At 45.8% G+C, this 18,094-nt stretch overlaps 1 pseudogene; it reads left to right on the top strand.

Moving 5' to 3' along the window:
* Window positions 1-17,879, top strand: part of LOC145799363 (phospholipase A1-IIgamma pseudogene) — a 34,892-nt pseudogene extending 17,013 nt beyond the window's left edge.
* The last annotated feature ends 215 nt before the right edge of the window (window positions 17,880-18,094 follow it).

Raw genomic sequence — 18,094 nt, 5'->3', positions numbered from 1 at the left:
CAAGTTTGAGTATCAAACCTGAGGGCGCCAGTATAAGTATCTGTTATGAGAATCAGTTATCTGCGGGTATCGGGTTCAGTTTTTGGGAACAGTGATTTCTGGGAACAGTGATCAGTAGTGGAATACAGTTGTTCGGCTACACCTGTGTTTGATCCGTTTGGGGCTGAAATGCTGTATGTTTTTCCTTTCAGTTCAGAAGGTTAGAGAGTTGATACAGAATAGCCAGTGTTCTCCCTTGCCGAGGCAGGGCTTATGATGACGCAGAATTCAGAAGAGATCGTAGTTATGACGGCTGCATTGGAGCAGGGGATTACTCTGCAAAGTGAGGCCAACACTGATGTGTCACATCCACCCAGGTCGCCTGTTGTGCACCCGGTCTGGGCACCCCAGTTATATCAGGCTCGCGAGCCTACTACATTCGAACTGATGGGGATGATAGGTGATCTCCAGAGGTCTGTGGCGGATCTCACCTACGGAATGTCAGCTTCACCCCCAGCGGCACCATATGCCGAGAATTTCATACCACAGGAGCCCCCGCTGCTGGGGCGGATTGTGATAGAGCTCAGCCAGCCAGAGGTGGCTTCTAGCTATAGCCACGACATGTCAGCAACAACCGGGCTTCGCTCTGAAGTAGCAACTCAAACCCTCGATCAGGCTGAGGTCGGAGGAAAAGACAAAATGAAGGCAGACGCCGATCCTATTGAACAACTGTTGTGGGCAGTCGAGGCTTTGAAAGCCGGAGGGATGAACAAGCAACAGATATCCGCAGTTGTGGCAAAAACTGTGGAGGATGCTTTCCCCACTCCACCTGAGGGTAGTTCAGGTCAGTCAGAAAATCGGGATAGGCCCCGTCATGCCAAGACAGTTCCTCCTATTCCCGCCCCTGCACCCGGGAAAGATCAGAAAGCCAAGGTGGCGCCTGCCGACCCTTTCGCCTGTGCAGCTAGTAAGAGCGCTCAGACTCCAAAGTACCTGCCCCGAGGGCACAGGACCTTTCATGCTCTCTACATGCCTCTATCCAAGGCACTTCAGATCCTTGCCAAGAGGGGACACCTTAAACCCTTGGAGCCTCGGCCTCTCCCGAAGAATCTCCCCGCTACGCATGATGCTGCTCAGTACTGCGCGTACCACCAGCAGACAGGCCATGCCACCGACAATTGCTTCCGCCTCCGTCATGAGGTGCAAGATTTGATTGACAATGAGGTTATCCTCTCACCCACCTCAGCGAAGTCTGTTACCACCGAGCTGTTGGACTTTGAGGATACTGCAAGTATGTAATCAGAAGTTGAACCACCTGCGGGCGGCATCTGGATGTGTTTTGAATGTAGCGTTTGGCACGCATTTTTGAGTGGCTATGAACGCTAGCTTTGTAAATCCTGGCTTGGGTATCGTGTCAGTCTTTTGTTTTGAGTCTGTCTCTTTGTCTTGAGTCAGTCTTTTTGCTTAAAGGTCTTTCTTGTTGTAGCGAGTCAGTCCCCTTTGTATATAATACCAGGTGATTCTGGGGTTGTTGCCTCGAACACCGTTTTGTCTTGTAATTACCTGTTTTGTTTTTGAGTATTTTTCTGCCGAGGGGCCAGTTACACCAACAAATCTGAATGGAACAGCTGTTACTATCTCACTTCCGTGCTTGCTTTCAGTATAAGTGCCGGAGGATCTGAATGGGCCGACAGTACATCTCGCCTGCTCTCCTGCGCGCCAAACTCATTGCATTAACCTAAGTTTTTCAAAAAGAAAAACCCTTTTGAACACTGCGGTGATAAAAACGAAGAGGAAGGAATTCCTCGGGTTTTACAAAACTTTGATCATTTTGAGAGAAAGAGAGGCGTGCTAAGCCCTTAATGAATGAAATCATGCTTGTCGGCGTGAGTACTGAAAAGGATCCTGGCTTGATCCAGATTGGTTCCACACTATCTTCAGCGCGAGCGATTTGTCGCTTCCTTAAAAACTTTCAAAAACAAATGTTTTACGCGGCCCTGTGAAGACTTGTGTGGAATCGCTCTTCAGATTGCGCAGCTTAGGATCACTCTCAGCCTCAAGATTCAACCCGTTCGTTTTTCGACTTTGAACCCGTTCAGAACGTTCAGAAAGTTCAACGGTCAAACGTCATGTAAGGCCCGCATGGCCAGATCAGAAGTAGCCCTCGAGCAGGAGGCATCAAAGCTGAATCAAAATGAGTAAATCTCACCAGATGAAGCTCGTAGAGCAACCATGATGGATTCTTCTGCAAATCAGTGCAACAGCCGTTCTCCTAGATACAGAGAGGCTTCAACTTCAAAAACCATTTGGCATGGACTTGTTACACTTTTACCCTTGAGAGGCTCGCTGGGCGGAAAACCCGGAAGGGCGACCCAGGCAAAAGTTAGAGCAAGAGAAAAATACAAGAAAGCAAAAAGCGAAAATACAAAAAAAAAAAAGAAAAAAAGAAAAGAAAAGAAAAATGCAAAAAAAGAAAAAGAAGAAAAATTCAAAAAAGAAGAGAAAAGAAAAGCTCGCAAGGTCGAAAACCCGCATCGGGCACCTTGGCAAAAATTAGAGCCTGAAAAGTGAAGGTTAAAATACCCGAGTGTACCTTAACCGGAACTACGTAAGGCTTGATTCCCATGTTTGGGATACGTAGGCAACTTCATCATGAAGTCCAGCCCCCAACGCTTTCATAGCGTCTCAGTCCATGCAATGGTTTCAATTTCATCCCAAGGTCCAGTTGCCAACACCTTCCAAGGTGACTGTGTCCATATATTTGTTGTGATCGTCTTCGTCATCTCCGTGTCCAAGAGTTTGACCACCGCCAATGAAGACTGTTTGCGGACTGCTGCGGCATCATCCAAACAAGGGGCAACTTTCCGTTGCCATGAGCCGTCGTGAGCCGCCATTCAAACCAGGGGCAACTTTCCGTTGCCTCCCACCCCCCTTCAAACCAGGGGCAATTTTCCATTGCCTCCGATCCGAGGTTGCACATCGCAAAGAGTAAGTTCCATGCTCGTTGAGCATTGACTGTTTGAAAAATAGTTTTTGAAAATTTTTACTAAGGTTGACTATTTTCTCGAAAACTATCCCATTTTCCAAAACTGGACCATTGTCTTGGACACAAAAAGGAAAATTTTCAGTGCTTACAGCCTGACTTGCATGATTTTCAAATCAAAAATCAAACAAGTACGTTAATCCGACTCTCATTTTGATCAAAACTGTTTTAGTAGAAAGCAAAAACAAAGAATGGTTAAAATGATGAACTAGGGGCACAGTTGAGTCAGGCGTTCTGCCTTTCCCCCGTCATCGACGTACTTGCCAGAAGAGCACTCTACCCGCCAGAAGAAATAGCCGTGAGCTAACGGTGTTGAGCATGAACCCACACCTTTCTATTTATCCATTAATCACCCTGGGGAGGGATGAAAAATGAGAGAATAAAGAATAGAGAGGTGTAAGTTGAGAGAAAAGTGAGGAAAAGGGTTTTGGGAGAAAAAACCGAGCTTGAGTGCCAGAGTGATGTGAGAATCACAAATCAGAAAGGGTGGGAAACAATACCCAGAGAAACTGGCTCCTCGTGATCTGAGGTCCCCCGTTTTCGTTGACGCGTCTGTGTGTCGTGTCTTTTGTGTTGTTTATCTCAACCTTTGTTTTAGGTCTTTTTCGAACGTGTCTCGTTGTGTTTAGGTCGTGTACCTTTTTGCTCGAGTCCTCCCCGCTGTGTCCAGTGGTAGGCTCAATACCCCGGTTGAAAAACCCTCATTCGATTTCAAAAATCATTTACACTCGGAATGCTGTGCCATTCTCTATATTGGAGCGTGTTTCAACTCCAACCGATTCCATCTTTGAGCTCTGTCTCGTCAGATTGGGCCGTTCACTCAACTTTGCTGTGTGCAGAATGAACCAAATGCTGTGATATGGGCTGTATGCAGATTCATCCCCAGTAGAGCAAGGGATGTGTGTCCAGAATCAGGCAGTGGGTTGCTTGGGTTTATTTTGCTGTTGGCTGTTTAGTTATCTGATTATTACAGTGCAAGTGTTCAATTTTCAGACAACCAATCAATTCCATTGACATTGAAGTGTAACATGATGGAATGCGATGCAATACATGAGATATGTAAATGTAACACTTTTTTAAACAAAAATTTGTTCATTTCATAATCTCTTTCAAAGTACAAAGTTTTGAAGAAAACAAAATATGCCTGCGGCAGTACAAGGTAATCTAACTACCAAGGAAAATAGGAAAAGTACAAGAAAGAAGAAAAATAACAAAATCCGCATCTGTGTCGAGCACTCCAAGGGCCGTCAGTCTGTCCTGGTCCTCTTCCTGGACGAGGGTCTAGGAGGGTGATCAGCGTCGTCGTCAGAGCCCGAGCTAGAACCGCCTCCGGTCTCCTCCTCCGATGACTCGGACTCCGCCTCTGACTCCTCGTCATCATCATCATCCGGGACTGGAGCTCGCGAGCTGCTCCCGACATGAGCGCGCCCCGCCTTGGAGCGGGGGAATACTCGGCCCTCCTCATCTCTCCCTCGGGCAGGGACGGGAGGTCCAGCTGGGGCACCTCCTGCCATAGGAATCTGGAAAGGAGGCTGAAAAGGTACACAAAAGGGAAATGCATCAGTATGCCGTGAACAGTTTATCATATGAGTACAGTGTGTGTATGTCGTGGGCAGTTTAACAGTGCAGAATGCAGTATATGAGTACAGTATGAGAATGTCGTGAGCAGTTTATCAGTGTAGAGTACAGTGCAGAATGCTGTGTATGCAGTGTATCAGATGCTGTGAGATCAGTGTATCAGGTGTTGTGCCAAGCATCAGATTATGTGAAGCAGTGTATGAATGGTTTGAGGCCAGTGTCAGAAGAACATACCGGAATGCTGTAGAGGGCCAGGACATCAAAAGTCCGCTGAAGCATCCCCATCATGGAGGCATTCATCTCCAATGACTGCCGGGTGTATGCAGAAGAAGCCTGCAAAAATATCAGATGCATCAATATTCTATGGAATATCAAATAAACTGAAATGAAATGATTATACAAAAATGCAGTAATACATACCGGAGGCAAGTCGGGGACGCCGACGAACTCGTGATCAGCTGGCGGAAGGGCGAAGGGGATCTGATAGGTCGCCCCACCCTGCCCTCGGAAAGTCAGTGCAGCAGGCAGAGCGGGCCAGCCAGTCCCCCGTCCTCCCTGGACTCCGCCCCTGCCACGGACTCGGGCCCTCCTCGAAGCTCTTGCCCCAGCTCTCGCTCCCGTCCCAGCCGCTGGCGCCACGGGCCCAGCTCCCTCCGCTCGACGGCCGCCGCTCAGAGGTCGCATCAGGTACGTCTGCACGTACTCCCGATAGTCGCCGATACCTCTGAAGCAGGCCTCCTTCCAGCCAATGGTGTAGTCGTCCATCTGCTCGGTGGTGAGCCTCTCGGTCCCCCTCATATCTGCAGGAGGGTGAACCGGGACTATCTGCTCAGGTAACCCCAGGGTCTGGCGTAGGAAACGCTCACCCAGGTACCAAGCCCGACAGACCGGACCCTCCAACAAGATCCGGAAACGCGAGGTCTCCTCAGCACCTGCAAACCGATCCCGCGTCACCGCGGGCAACGGAGCCCACGGCCGCCAAGTGATCTGAAAGTGACAGACAGTTTGTTATCTACTGTTATTGAAATATGCAGTGGGAAAGGCGAAGCTTAAATAAACTGCAAGTAAAACATACCTCCGCGGGGGTGATGGTGTCGAAGTATCGGCGGAAAAAGCCGAATGTCTCTCACGGCCGCCGGGTGCATCTCCCGTCAAAGCGGCGTGAAAAGGTGACAACCAGAGGGGTCTCTGTGACTGGTACGGGGGCAAGCCTAGGAAAGTAGGCGTAAGCCCACAACTGCAAGGTAAATACCAGTGCATTTATCAGATAAAGCAGAATACAGAATAAAGCAGAAATGGCAGAGCCGTGTGTTGTGCAGTGTATTGTGTACAGTGTACAGTGTGAGCAGTGTACAGTCAGTGTAAAGCAGAGCGTATGTGTGTGCCGTGTGTACAGTATACAGCAAGTATAGAGCAGACTACAGTGTGTGCAGTGTACAGAGTACAGAAAATATCGGATAGAAATGAAAAGCGGAGAAGAAATGTACCTCCCAAGCCCGCCAGTAGCCTCCGAGCAACTGGCCGCTGCCGCGCGAAGCCGAGCTCATGTACTCGTAGAGAGTGGCCAGAGCGGCGCCACCCCAGTCGTAATGCAAAATGTCCCGGACGTCCACCAGTGCGCTGAGAAGACAGAGAGGCACGGTGTTCGCCCGGTCGACAAAGATGGTCGTCCCGAATAAGAACATGAGGAAGCCGCGGGCGTACCTCTCCTCGGCCTCTGGAGTCATCGGATCTGCATCACCGAGAGTGGGCTGGACCCTAAACTGCACCTCAAACCAGGAGCACCGCACAAAACCTGGGCGAGCGAGGGGTGGGGCCTCCCCCAGCAGATGGACCTGAGCGGCGGTCCACTCGTCCATATCAATATCAAAGGGGATCGGATCACCCCCTACCCCGATGCCTGTGAGCACCGAGAAGTCGTAAGGGGTCATCGTCATGTCCCCTGCTGTGGAGAAGTGAAATGAATCGGTGGTGTCCCACCACCTCTCTGCCAGAGCGGCGAGTAGAGGTCTGCAAGTAGTGAGTCGCGAGAGCCCACGGCAGAAGGCGCCGAAACCCGCCCGGTCCACTATGAGACGGACCGCGTCAGGGAGCTCGTCGTACCACTCCCGAGCGCCAGTGTTCCCATACCCGCGGATGGTATGGGAACCCTCCTGTAAACAGAAAATAACAATGGCAAGACAACATTCAAAATACAGCTTTAAGAAGCATACAGATGTAGCATGCATGCAGGTTTAACAGATTTAAACAAATACCGGGTGCCGGTGTGCTTACAGTGAACTACGGCGTGTGATGTGTCAGCGTGCTTGGGTAGTTCAGAACAGATGTAGCATGCGTGCAAGTTTAATAGATTTTAAACAAATACCGGGTGCCGGTGTGCTTACAGTGAACTACGGCGTGTGATGTGTCAGCGTGTTTTGGTGGTTCAGTACAAATGTAGCATGTGTGCAAGTTTAACAGACTTAAACAAATACCGGGTGCCGTTGTGCTTACAGTGAACTACAGCATGTGATGCGTCAACGTGTTCGGGTGGTTCAGTACAGTATAGCATGTGTGCATACGTTCAGATTCAAGCAGATATCGAGTACCAGTGTGTATACAATGTGCGCCGTGTGTTTGGGTGATTCAGGGCTAGTGCAGTGTGTGTGCATGTGTCAGTTTCAAGCAGATATAAGTTGTATGTATGTTTACAGTCAACTACGGTATAGCATATCAGATTCAAGCAGTTAAAGAGCATAAATAAGCTACGACAGTTTTTGTGCCCTACATTGCAGAAAGTAAAGAAGAGGAAAGAGAGTTACCTCGGAAACGCCGAAGGACAGGTGAGAGGTAGGCTCGCGCAGCAATAGCTCGGGTGGCACGTGCCTCTCGAAGCTCCGAAACTGGCGGAGTCCGTCGGGGGGCAGAACATGGATCGCCGGCCGGTAGGTCGCCGGGTCGAACGGGCGCTCGCGCAAAGGTAGAAGCTTGACCTCGGGATCCATCTCGTGGTCCGGGGGAGTCCCGCCGCGTGGAATGTCGTCCGCTATGTCGAGAATAATGAGAAAATAGCCGGAGGAAGGAAAACCGGGCTAGAATACGAAGAGTCAACCGAAAAGTCAACTCCCGGGAAGGCCGAAAATGACCAGAAAGGCCGGGATGTGAAATGGTACGAAAATCAAGAGAAAAGTGAGGGGAACAAACCCCGAAAAGGCGGGAACGCCAAACAAGGCACCGAAACAAAGATATGTTCGGTTGAAAATGTCCGAAACGTGAAGGAAATCGCGAATCCAACGACGAAACGGGCGTAGAACGCGAAGAAACGGAGAAACGGGGAGAGGAAAACGCTCTAGAGAGAGAGAGTGTGGGATTTCGGTGGAGGGGAAGTGAGAAATTAGGGTTTGAAACCCTATTTTAAAACACCCGGGGGAAAAGTCGAATCTGCCCCGACTCAGCAACTTTCTGCCGGTCGGCAATATTTTGTGCTGGCCGGCATTATTTTGTGCCGATGAAGTTATTTTACAGCCGGTGGACAGCCGGTGGCCTCCCCTCCCAGCCGGTGGTGTTCCCACAGCCTTGTTTAGGCCATATGACAAGTTTCTGGTCTTCATAGCTAAAGAAAGTGCAAGAAAGTGCATCTCCGACGCTCAACCGGCCTCCGTTGTGACCCCGGGTCGTGTCTTCTGCGCGCGGCACTCGAATTCGTGCAAGGTGTATCCTTTTTGTATCCTTTTAAATTCAAAAGTTGCCCCATGTGCGTTGCACGCGTTCATCGCACTATTTCGGTGCATTACATCGCGCTGTTACGCGCCTCACAGTTGCATTGTTATGCACATACTACATGCGTCGTAACACGCACCCCTTGCATTGTCATGCACATCTCTCATGCATTGTTATTGCATTTTCATTACTAGCATTGTCATGCATTTCAATGCACACGTCGTCTCGCGCATCGTTCGCGTTGTCGTGCACTCCCTTACCGTGCATTGTCATGCATTTCGAAACACGTGCGTTGTTACGCATTTAAGTCCGTTAGCATCATTTCATATCCCGTGTGGCATACATGTCACACTTCGCATCATTTCACATTCCGTGTGGCTTACGTGTCACACTGGGTTTCATTTTGCATCTTATGAGGCACGCGTGTCTCATTTGTCTCACTTTGCATCTTATGAGGCACGCGTGTCTCATTTGTTTCATTTGTATCATTTGCCTCAGTCGCATCGGCATGCGTGCCCCACTTTCATCGGCATGCGTGCCTCATTTGCATTGTCTCACATTTCATTACTTGCGTAGACCGCATGTTAATTACATTACCTGCGTAGACCGCATGTTTGTCATCATTCCATTGCTTGCGTAGACCGCATGTTCAATTTCATTACTTGCGTAGACCGCATGTTTTGCTTGCGTAGACCGCATAATTGTTCAATTTCATTAATTGCGTAGACCGCATATTAATTTCATTACTTGCGTAGACCGCATGTTTTGATTGCGTAGACCGCATATTTATTAATTTCATTACCTGCGTAGACCGCATGTTTTGATTGCGTAGACCGCATACTTATTAATTTTATTACCTACGTAGACCGCATGTTTTGATTGTATAGACCGCATAATTGTTCAATTTCATTACTTGCATAGACCGCATGTTTTGCTTGCGTAGACCGCATAATTGTTCAATATCATTACTTGCGTAGACCGCATGTTTTGACTACGTAGACCGCATATTAATTACATTACTTGCGTAGACCGCATGTTTTGCTTGCGTAGACCGCATATTAATTACATTACTTGCGTAGACTGCATGTTTTGCTGGCGTAGACCGCATATTAATTACATTACTTGTGTAGACCGCATTATTGTTCAATTACATTACCTGCGTAGACCGCATGTTTTGATTGCGTAGACCGCATAATTGTTCAAATTCATTACTTGCGTAGACCGCATGTTTTGCTCGCGTAGGCCGCATGATTATTAAATTCATTACTTGCGTAGACAGCATGATTGTCCAACTTCATCGCTTGCGTAGACCGCATGCTTATGATCAATTTCGTTGCCTGCGTAGACCGCATGCTCCACTTACATGTCTGTATTTTCACAGCATCGTCATGCTCCCCACTTGCTTTACGCTGTCATGCATTTCGAGTACACTACTATGCATGTTGTTAACAATATTGTACCTGTTAAGTTTGTTTTCTCTGCAGGCACGATATTGTATGTACGGTTCATTTGAGGCTGGAGCGACCAGACGAACCGCACAGGTATTCTGACGGTCTAGGAGACCTTAAATCCTTGGAAGGTGCAAGACCTTTGGCGCATTGATATGCACAGTTAGTTTGCATTGTCGTGCATCTTAAAAGCAACGTGTTGTCGCGCATTCCATGCAACATGCATTTTATACATCATTTGCATAACAAAAACAAAAAAAACACATGCATTGTCATGCATTTTCATTGTAGCTGTCATGCATCCATTGCATTTTCCCCAGTAGATCGCATCATACTGCATTGTCATGCATTTTTGTAAATATCCATTCCATTGCATATTTGTAAATATTGCATTGTAGATTGGATGCATTCACTGCATCACCTCCTCCACCTATGGCTTGCGCCTTTCCAGGTTGAGCTTGGTCTGGTATGTACCCTTACTTTTCACGTTAAAGCACAGTTCTGCATGTGTACGCGCCTATTCCACGCTAGTATGTTGGTTTGAGGGTTGCGGCACCTTTTCTGTGTTAGACATGGCTCGTATGCGTACATGCCTTTCCTAGGCAAGATTTGGTTTGGCCCGCGTGCCATATCCATTACATCCATTGCATCGTAGATCGCGTGCATTCATTGCATCATCTTCCATCTATGGCTTGCGCCTTTCCATGTTGAGCTTGGTCTGGTATGTGCCCATACTTCTCGTGTCGAAGCATAGTTCAGTAGACCGTTCTATGTTAGACGTGGCTTGTATGCGTACATGCCCTGCCTAGGCAAGATTTGGTTTGGCCCGCGTGCCATATCCATATATTACATTGTAGTATAATTTTTGCATCCGGCATTAGGATCATTGTCCTTTCTCCAGCGGGTTGTTTCCCCACTTATGTCATTCCCCCCCCCCCAATACTCGTTGTTGTGTCTGTCTACAATGCTCATAGTTCAGTTGACCGTTCTATGGTAGACAAACTTGTTACCTCCATCAATCTATTTGACATAGGTGTGGTTTCGAACCACTCGTGATTGGATCGTGATTTAATTGCTTTTCATATAGTTTGCATTGTTTCAATTACATTGCATCTTCATTTGCATTGTTTATACATTGTTTTGTATATATTGCATATCATTTTGCATCCATTCTTGCATTGTCATGCATGTTGCTAATGATATTGTACCTGTTAAGTTTGTTTTCTTTTCAGCCACCATATTGTATGTACGGTTCATTTGAGGCTGGTGCAACCAGACGAGCCGCACAGGTATTGTATCCTCCGAGTGAGACGTATTGAGAATTGCATAATTCTCTTACATCCTTTCTGCATTATAGTGTAGTTCGGTGTATGCTAGCTTAAAGTTGTCGCATGTGTGCTTCATTACAGCTTTCTTTGCATGATCATAAGTTATGCTCGGCTTCGTGCATTGTCTTGCATTTTGCCCCCGCCTTCGGGCGCATATCTTGTTTGTCTTGCATGTTTGTCTAAGTCTTCGGCCTTGTCAAAAATGGGTCGTCTCTGGGCTTTGACATTCACTCCCGTCATTGTTATGACTTTCGAGTTCTGTCAAAGAGGGGCAACTGTAGACACCCCATTTTTGACCGTCCTCAAGACTTGGACGTCACCATTTGAACACTCGGTGATTATCCATGTTTGTGTTCGTTTGGAGTTCCCGGAGGTCTCAGCTCGCGCGCCTTGCCTCAGGATCTCCGAACTTGACTGTTTAGTGTGGTTTTACACCAAACACTTGTGTTTTGCCTTGGAGGGGCAGGGAATGCCTTGTAAGGCATCCCCACACACCACCGGCAGTGGCTAGAGGCCACCGACTGGTTTTTGCTGCCACCGGCAATGTATATTGCCGGCTGGCACTATTTGTTGCCGGTCAGCACTATTTAGTGCCGATCGGCACTCTTTTTTGCCAAGATGGCCTTTTTGGCCGGCCGACTACTGTGCATCTGTTTTTTGCAGATATTTTAAGACAGCTATCTTGCTTTTGGCTCCCCTCCATACACGTGTATGGAGGGATCTCTCTCTTGGAAGCTTGTCTTGTAAGCTTTACAAGACAATAAGCTTCTATAAAGAGAAGGCTTGTCTCTTGGCCTTTGGGTTGGAGACTTTTAGACATTTTAGAGACAAAAAACACAGAGAGAAGCTCTGGTTTTTAGGGTTAGGATCCATACATATCCTATCTCTCTTTTTCTCTCTTTGTGCTCTAGGTGTTTTGTGTCTTACTATTGCACACAAACACCTAGTGTTTCACCTTCCTCTAGCTACTGAGGTTCTAAGGGACTGATTTTAGTGTCTTGGTGTTGGATTCAAGCCAAGGAAGGCCATTGGAGCATCATTGTTGAAGAGGTCTTCAAGGGTAAGAATCTCACCCCTTTATTCCCCATTTTTACACCTTATTTCTACCTATCATAGAACTGTTTTTGTGCTTAGTGTATAATACAAAAAAATTCTGTTTTTTAGCCCTCTTGATTGTTTATTAAGAGTGTTTTGTGGTTTGAGGGTGTTTGACCCCTCTTAGGCCTTGAAAGGCCTCATTTTGTGCTATTTTGTGCTAGATTCGGGACTTTGGTGTTTGGGCCTCTTCACCACTGAAATCTTGAGGGATTTCAGTGGTGGAGATGGTGCCTTGAAGTCTCCAAAATGAGAGGGCCACCCCCTCTCCTTGTTGTCCTTAAAATGGACCATTTTTGGCCTCTTGAGGGAGCACCATGCTAGAGTGTGTGTTGATCTTACCTTGGCTGTTTTTTGTGCCTAATATGTCATATTATGCCTCTGATTTTTGTTGGTTTTGGTACACCATGCATGCTTAGCATACCTACCATGTAATGCCATGTTATTGCCTCAATGTGCCTTAGGTTGTTAGCCCTTGTTAGAGCATGTTTTAGGCTTAGTCTTGTGAAGATTATGTGCATATTTTGCCATGTTCTAGGTCTGTCCTAGGTTGTATGGGTCGGATTTGGCATGCATCATATAGCCTCTTTGCATTTTGGCTTGTTGGCCTTAAGTATGTGAGTGTGTAGCATGCCATTTTTGCATTGATTTGGTGATTTGGGACCATCCACCATGTCATTTCAGACCTTATAGTATGCTTGTAAGCTTGCATTTGATGTCCCTTTAATGCCTTGTAAGGTTGTCATCTCATGCTCCATGTTCGTGCCTTCATGCATGCCACCATGTTTAGGCCCCTAGGTTGTCATGTCATTGTGTTCTTAGCTTTGTTTTAACATGCTAAACCTCTGATTTTGGTCCTTCCTTTCATGCCATGTTTGGTCTTGCTAAGAGTAGTTCAATACTCCCTTTAGCTTGCTTTGAGCTTTGATCATGCTAGCATGCATTGCTTGTGTTAATTGGTAGGTTTGGAGCCTCTAATTCATGCATATTCATTGTTTACTTTGCATGCCATTAGCCCACATTATGCCTCTCCCAAGTGTGCTTGAGAGTCGCCTTTTTATGCTTAAGTGTCGGTCCTTGTGTGCATGCATGTTTGCATGCCATTTAGCCCTCATTTTATAGCACTTTGGCCACTGTTTTGGGCCTATTTAGAGCTGCCCAAATCATGTTTAAGTCCATCTTTTCATCCATTTGCATTGCCTCATGTTTGCTTGTATGCTTGCATAAGTGCCTTGCCATGCCATGTTGAATCCTTAGCTTGCATGCCTAGGTTGCATTGCATCTTGCATGCATGCCTTGTTCCTTGACTTGATGATAGGAATTGGGCCTTGATTTGTGTGTTTGGTTTCCATTTCATTTGACATGAAAGTTGTATACTTGACTCTTTGGGCCATCATGCATGGAAATGCGTGATTGGTGGTCCGAGAATCGAGACACATGCCCCTTTGAGTCACAAACATGATAAGGGACATGAATGGTGCATATATGCCTTGAATTGTGCTGTCATGCTTTGCCTTGGCCTTTGTTGCTGTCAATTGCAGATTCTGCAGGAACACTTTGCCGACCGGCAGTGTTAAGTGCCGACTGGCAATCCCTTCTCCGCCGACAGCTTCATTTTGTGCCGATGGACATAACACACTGCCGGTGACAGTTCCATTCAGCCGGTGGCACTCCTCAATGTCCAAGGAAGCAGTCCTGAGGTTTTGACAACCTCCAGAGGAGTGAAAGAAGGAAAACAGAGGCAGCCTATGCATGGCGGTGCATTTCCGAGCAAGATCCGGACATGCGCTGCATTTGGCCCTCCCTCCGAGGTGGTTTACTGCCTTTCCTAGATTAATTAATTTGCTTAGTTGATTAGGCAATTTGTAATATTTAATTAGCTTGCGTAGTTAATTAATTTGTAATATTTATTCGGTCCCTCTGAGTGAGGGCAAATTTGTAATAAGTGTGGGTGAGTGTGTGTATGTCTTCCAATCCCCACTTCTTTCTTTCCTTTTATTTACCTGCTTATGATGGTAGATTAGGGCATCTTTAAAATTAGCATACCTTATGCTATGCATGCGTGCATTCATGCATTTGTATTGCATACATTAGGCTCGGTACATCATGCTAACTGCATTTGTACTTCAAATCCAATTTGAATACGTGCATCGATTAATCGTATTTCACATGCCATGTTTAGGGTTAGCCGAGCCTTTCTAGATTGCATTTTTGCATGTGATGCATTAGCCATTTTTAACATGAACTAGGACATGCATGTTTGCTAACTAGTTTATTGTTTTAGCATGGAGTACGATGTAAGTATTTATGCTTTAGCATCCCGCATGCATGTGAGTGTTGCCATGACAGTATGCCTGCCATGCGGCTAAGTGCTTATGTGTTAAACTGTTTTAATGCCTGTGGGTGGAGGTTGGATTGTTTGAGTTGGAAAAACTCGTTGAAATCCGTATTTCAGCCTACTTGCGAGTAGCAAATTCCAAAGCGCTTTTCAAAACAAACGGATATGCAATGGTTATTTCCAAACTAGGCAATCTAGTCTACACTTGTTTGTTGCGCGCATAACGTAGTAATTCTAGGCTAACAAATGGAATATGAACGCATAACGTCTTCAAAATCGGATATCATGGTTAGTAGAGGCCGGTCTTCGGACCGGGCGAGAGGGGGTGCTCATAGCTGACCTTCCCTAATCGTACCCTAGCTCCCGAGCCGAGACAACTCCGGTGATGACGGACATGTGGCCTTCGGCACCGAGTCAGGGTTTCCTAAATTTCTCCAAAAAAAAATATTTAGGTGGCGACTCTGTATCTGGCAAAGGAGTCCATGTTTGGCACTTCTTTTCAAAAAAATCTGTTTCTCAAAACGATTTGCCGGATTTGGACTCTTTGGTTCAAGATTAAGAACCGTAACAAAAAATCGAGTCCGAACTGTAGCGAGGGCCCCCTCCGCGGGCGCGTCTACAAGCACCAACGAGACTGGTTCCGAGGAACGGGAAGGGTTCTTCTTTTTCTTTGAAACTCTCTAAAAGAACGAAAAAGCACATAAAGGGATTTGGATTGATAGCCCAGAGCATTTATTGCACCAGCCAGCGTGAAGGTACACGAAGCAGGACCTTTGGTATGGAATCGACGCACTATCTATGCACGCCTATCCCACGTCACCACGTGTCACAACGAAAGGACACATGTAGAGGTTGTGTGTCAGGATTGAACCGTCACCAAGGCTGAACTGAAACATAACCGAAGCGACGTGACGCTTGGAGAGCAGAACAATAGCTCCCCCCAAGGGGAACCTTAGCACGAGCTAGGGGGCAAATGAAGGGGCTGAATATGAAATGGGTCGGATCCAAGCCTTGGGCAGGCCCAATCCACTAAAGCCCAAATCCAAGTGGATCAGATTAATTTATGGGCAAGCCAATTGAGCCCAACTCCATGATCAACAGTCTACCCAAGTCCTCAAGCACTTAGGTCCAACCCGTAGTAGAAAGGCTAGTCCAGCCGCGATGCTGGGCTGGGCCAAGCTGCAAGACCTAATCAATAGGCCGAACTAAAGTGGGCAGAGCCGAGGCACAACGGTACCGGGCTGGGGGAACCTCACAGAGAAACGTGGAAGCCATGAGGATATGCATGTGCAAGTTGCCACCTTAGCTGGTCCCCAACACCTAGAATCACGGAAGCATTAAACCAAAGGAATGTGGTTTGTTATCAGCATGACTACAATGAGTATATGCATTCTATGACAACTACCAGGTGGTCCCCCATCTTGGGCAAGGCTAAAAGGAAACTTGGCAGCACCAAAACCCCATGAAACCATCTTGAGAAGCAAGCAAGGAACCCTATATATACTACATGAACTTCACATTGAAGGTAACTCAACTGTTCCAAGCTGAACCCCATTTACTTACAAACTCAACTCACTACACTTCTTCTCCGATCACTAATTCCCACACCGGAGGGGTCATCCAGCCAACCCCGGCCGGGCAGCTCTTACGGTGCTTCTTGTGGCAGGAACCTCAATCCTTGGATAGTCCAACCGACTGCGGAGCCCCAATCCACTTTCATCTAGTGCGGAATCCGGTACGCACACAACCTAAAAGAGCTGATCAAAAAATGTACCATATATAGATTCAAACTTTGTGTGATGTGAGCACACTGAGAAGACATCAAGTGCACGGAGCTTCATTTTTTCAGATAACTTTTTTGGGCTTCCTAACATTGTAGTTTAAGAAAAGATGGTACCATTATAAGAAAAAGTAGATTTCACGACTAAAAATGGATTTTTCGTCGCTAAAAGTAGCAAAATTGGCGACTAAAATGGAATTAGTCGTCAAAAGTGAACACTTTTGGTGACTAAAATACTTTAGTAGCCAAATGTAGGGGTTTTAGCGACTAAAACTCAGTTTAGTCACTGAATATAGGGGTTTTAGCGACTAAAAAAATTTTAGTAGCCAAAAGAGAAGGTTTTTGGTGACTAAAAACATTTAGTAGCCAAAAGTATAGGTTTTGGCGACTAAAAAATAGTTTCGTCGCGGATTATACGTGTTTTACCGACAAAAATCAATTTCATAGCCAAAAGTGAAGCTTTTTGGCTACTAAAAAAAATTTAGTAGCTAAAAGTGAAGAATTGCCAACTAAAATGCAGTTTAGTTGCCCGAAGTAGAGGTTGGCGACTAAAAAATAGATTTAGTCGCCAAAAGTGATCTAATTTTTTTTTTTAGATAAATTATATTGAATAAAAATAGTTATTTTTATATATATAGCTAGATATTAATACGGGTCAATATAGTATATAAATAATATATGTTGCATATATATTCATGCGGTGTTGTAGTGGCATAGTGGAGAGAGTGTGTTGCTAAAGGTTTAGAATGTGGGAGAGGTTGGTGGTTTGAATCTCAGAAAAAGCAAAAAAGTTGGTTTTTTTTTTTCTTCACGGAAGCACCTTTGGCGACTAAAATTTTAGTCGCAAAAAGTGTTTATTTTGGGCGACTAAACAGTTTAGTCGGCGATTCATGGACTATTGGTGACTAAAAGATTAGTCGCTAAATGTGTGATTTTAAAAAGTGTAAATCACTATTGGCGACTAAATCGTTGGTCGCTAAAGAGCTATTTTTTGCCGACTAAAAAAATTTTAGTCGCCAATACCTCCGGCGACCATATATACACGATAAAACAGGCGACTAAAAAAATTAGTCGCTGAAATTAAAAACTCGACTTTCGGAGACTAAAAACAGACTTTTGGCGACTAAAAATTTAGTCGCCAAATGTGCTTTTTCTTGTAGTGTACATAATAATTTCTTAATTTGCAGAACAATGCCAAAACAAATATTGTTGTTTTATCATTTATAATATATTTTAGGTTCTTGAAGAGGTCAGAAGGCTTGTTGAAGAATACCAAAATGAAGAAATCAGCATAACTGTAGTTGGTCACAGTTTGGGTGCAGCAATTGCTACCTTAAATGCATTTGACATAGCTTCCAATGGATTGAACATTCCTAGAAACCAACCAGACAAGGCGTGTCCTGTGACTGCCTTTGTGTTTGCTAGCCCAAGAGTTGGTGATTCAGGCTTCAAAAAAGTCTTGTCTGGGCTGAAAAATCTCCGTGTTCTACATGTTCGTAATGCCCTAGATATTGTTCCAAAGGTTCCATTCATAGGCTACAAAAACGTGGGTGAAAAATTAGCACTTGAGACTGCGAACTCCATCCTTTAGCAATGTTGCTATTGGTGTCCATATTGTTTTTTTTTTTTTTTTTTTCTCTCTAAACAATATGTATGTCAGTTTGTTTGTATGACAGTTATACTGAATGAGCTTGTGCTGCGTGTTTTATATAGTGAGCTTGAGAGAGACCATGCTATGCTGTGTTTGATTGCATTGACTGTTTGGTAAGTCTAATCTTAATGCATGACTGTTTGGTAAATATTCTC

Source organism: Camellia sinensis, chromosome 9, assembly GCF_055761805.1.
Source record: "Camellia sinensis isolate YWXY chromosome 9, ASM5576180v1, whole genome shotgun sequence".
NCBI lineage: Eukaryota > Viridiplantae > Streptophyta > Magnoliopsida > Ericales > Theaceae > Camellia > Camellia sinensis.
This window is presented reverse-complemented; position numbering and strand designations above follow the sequence as displayed.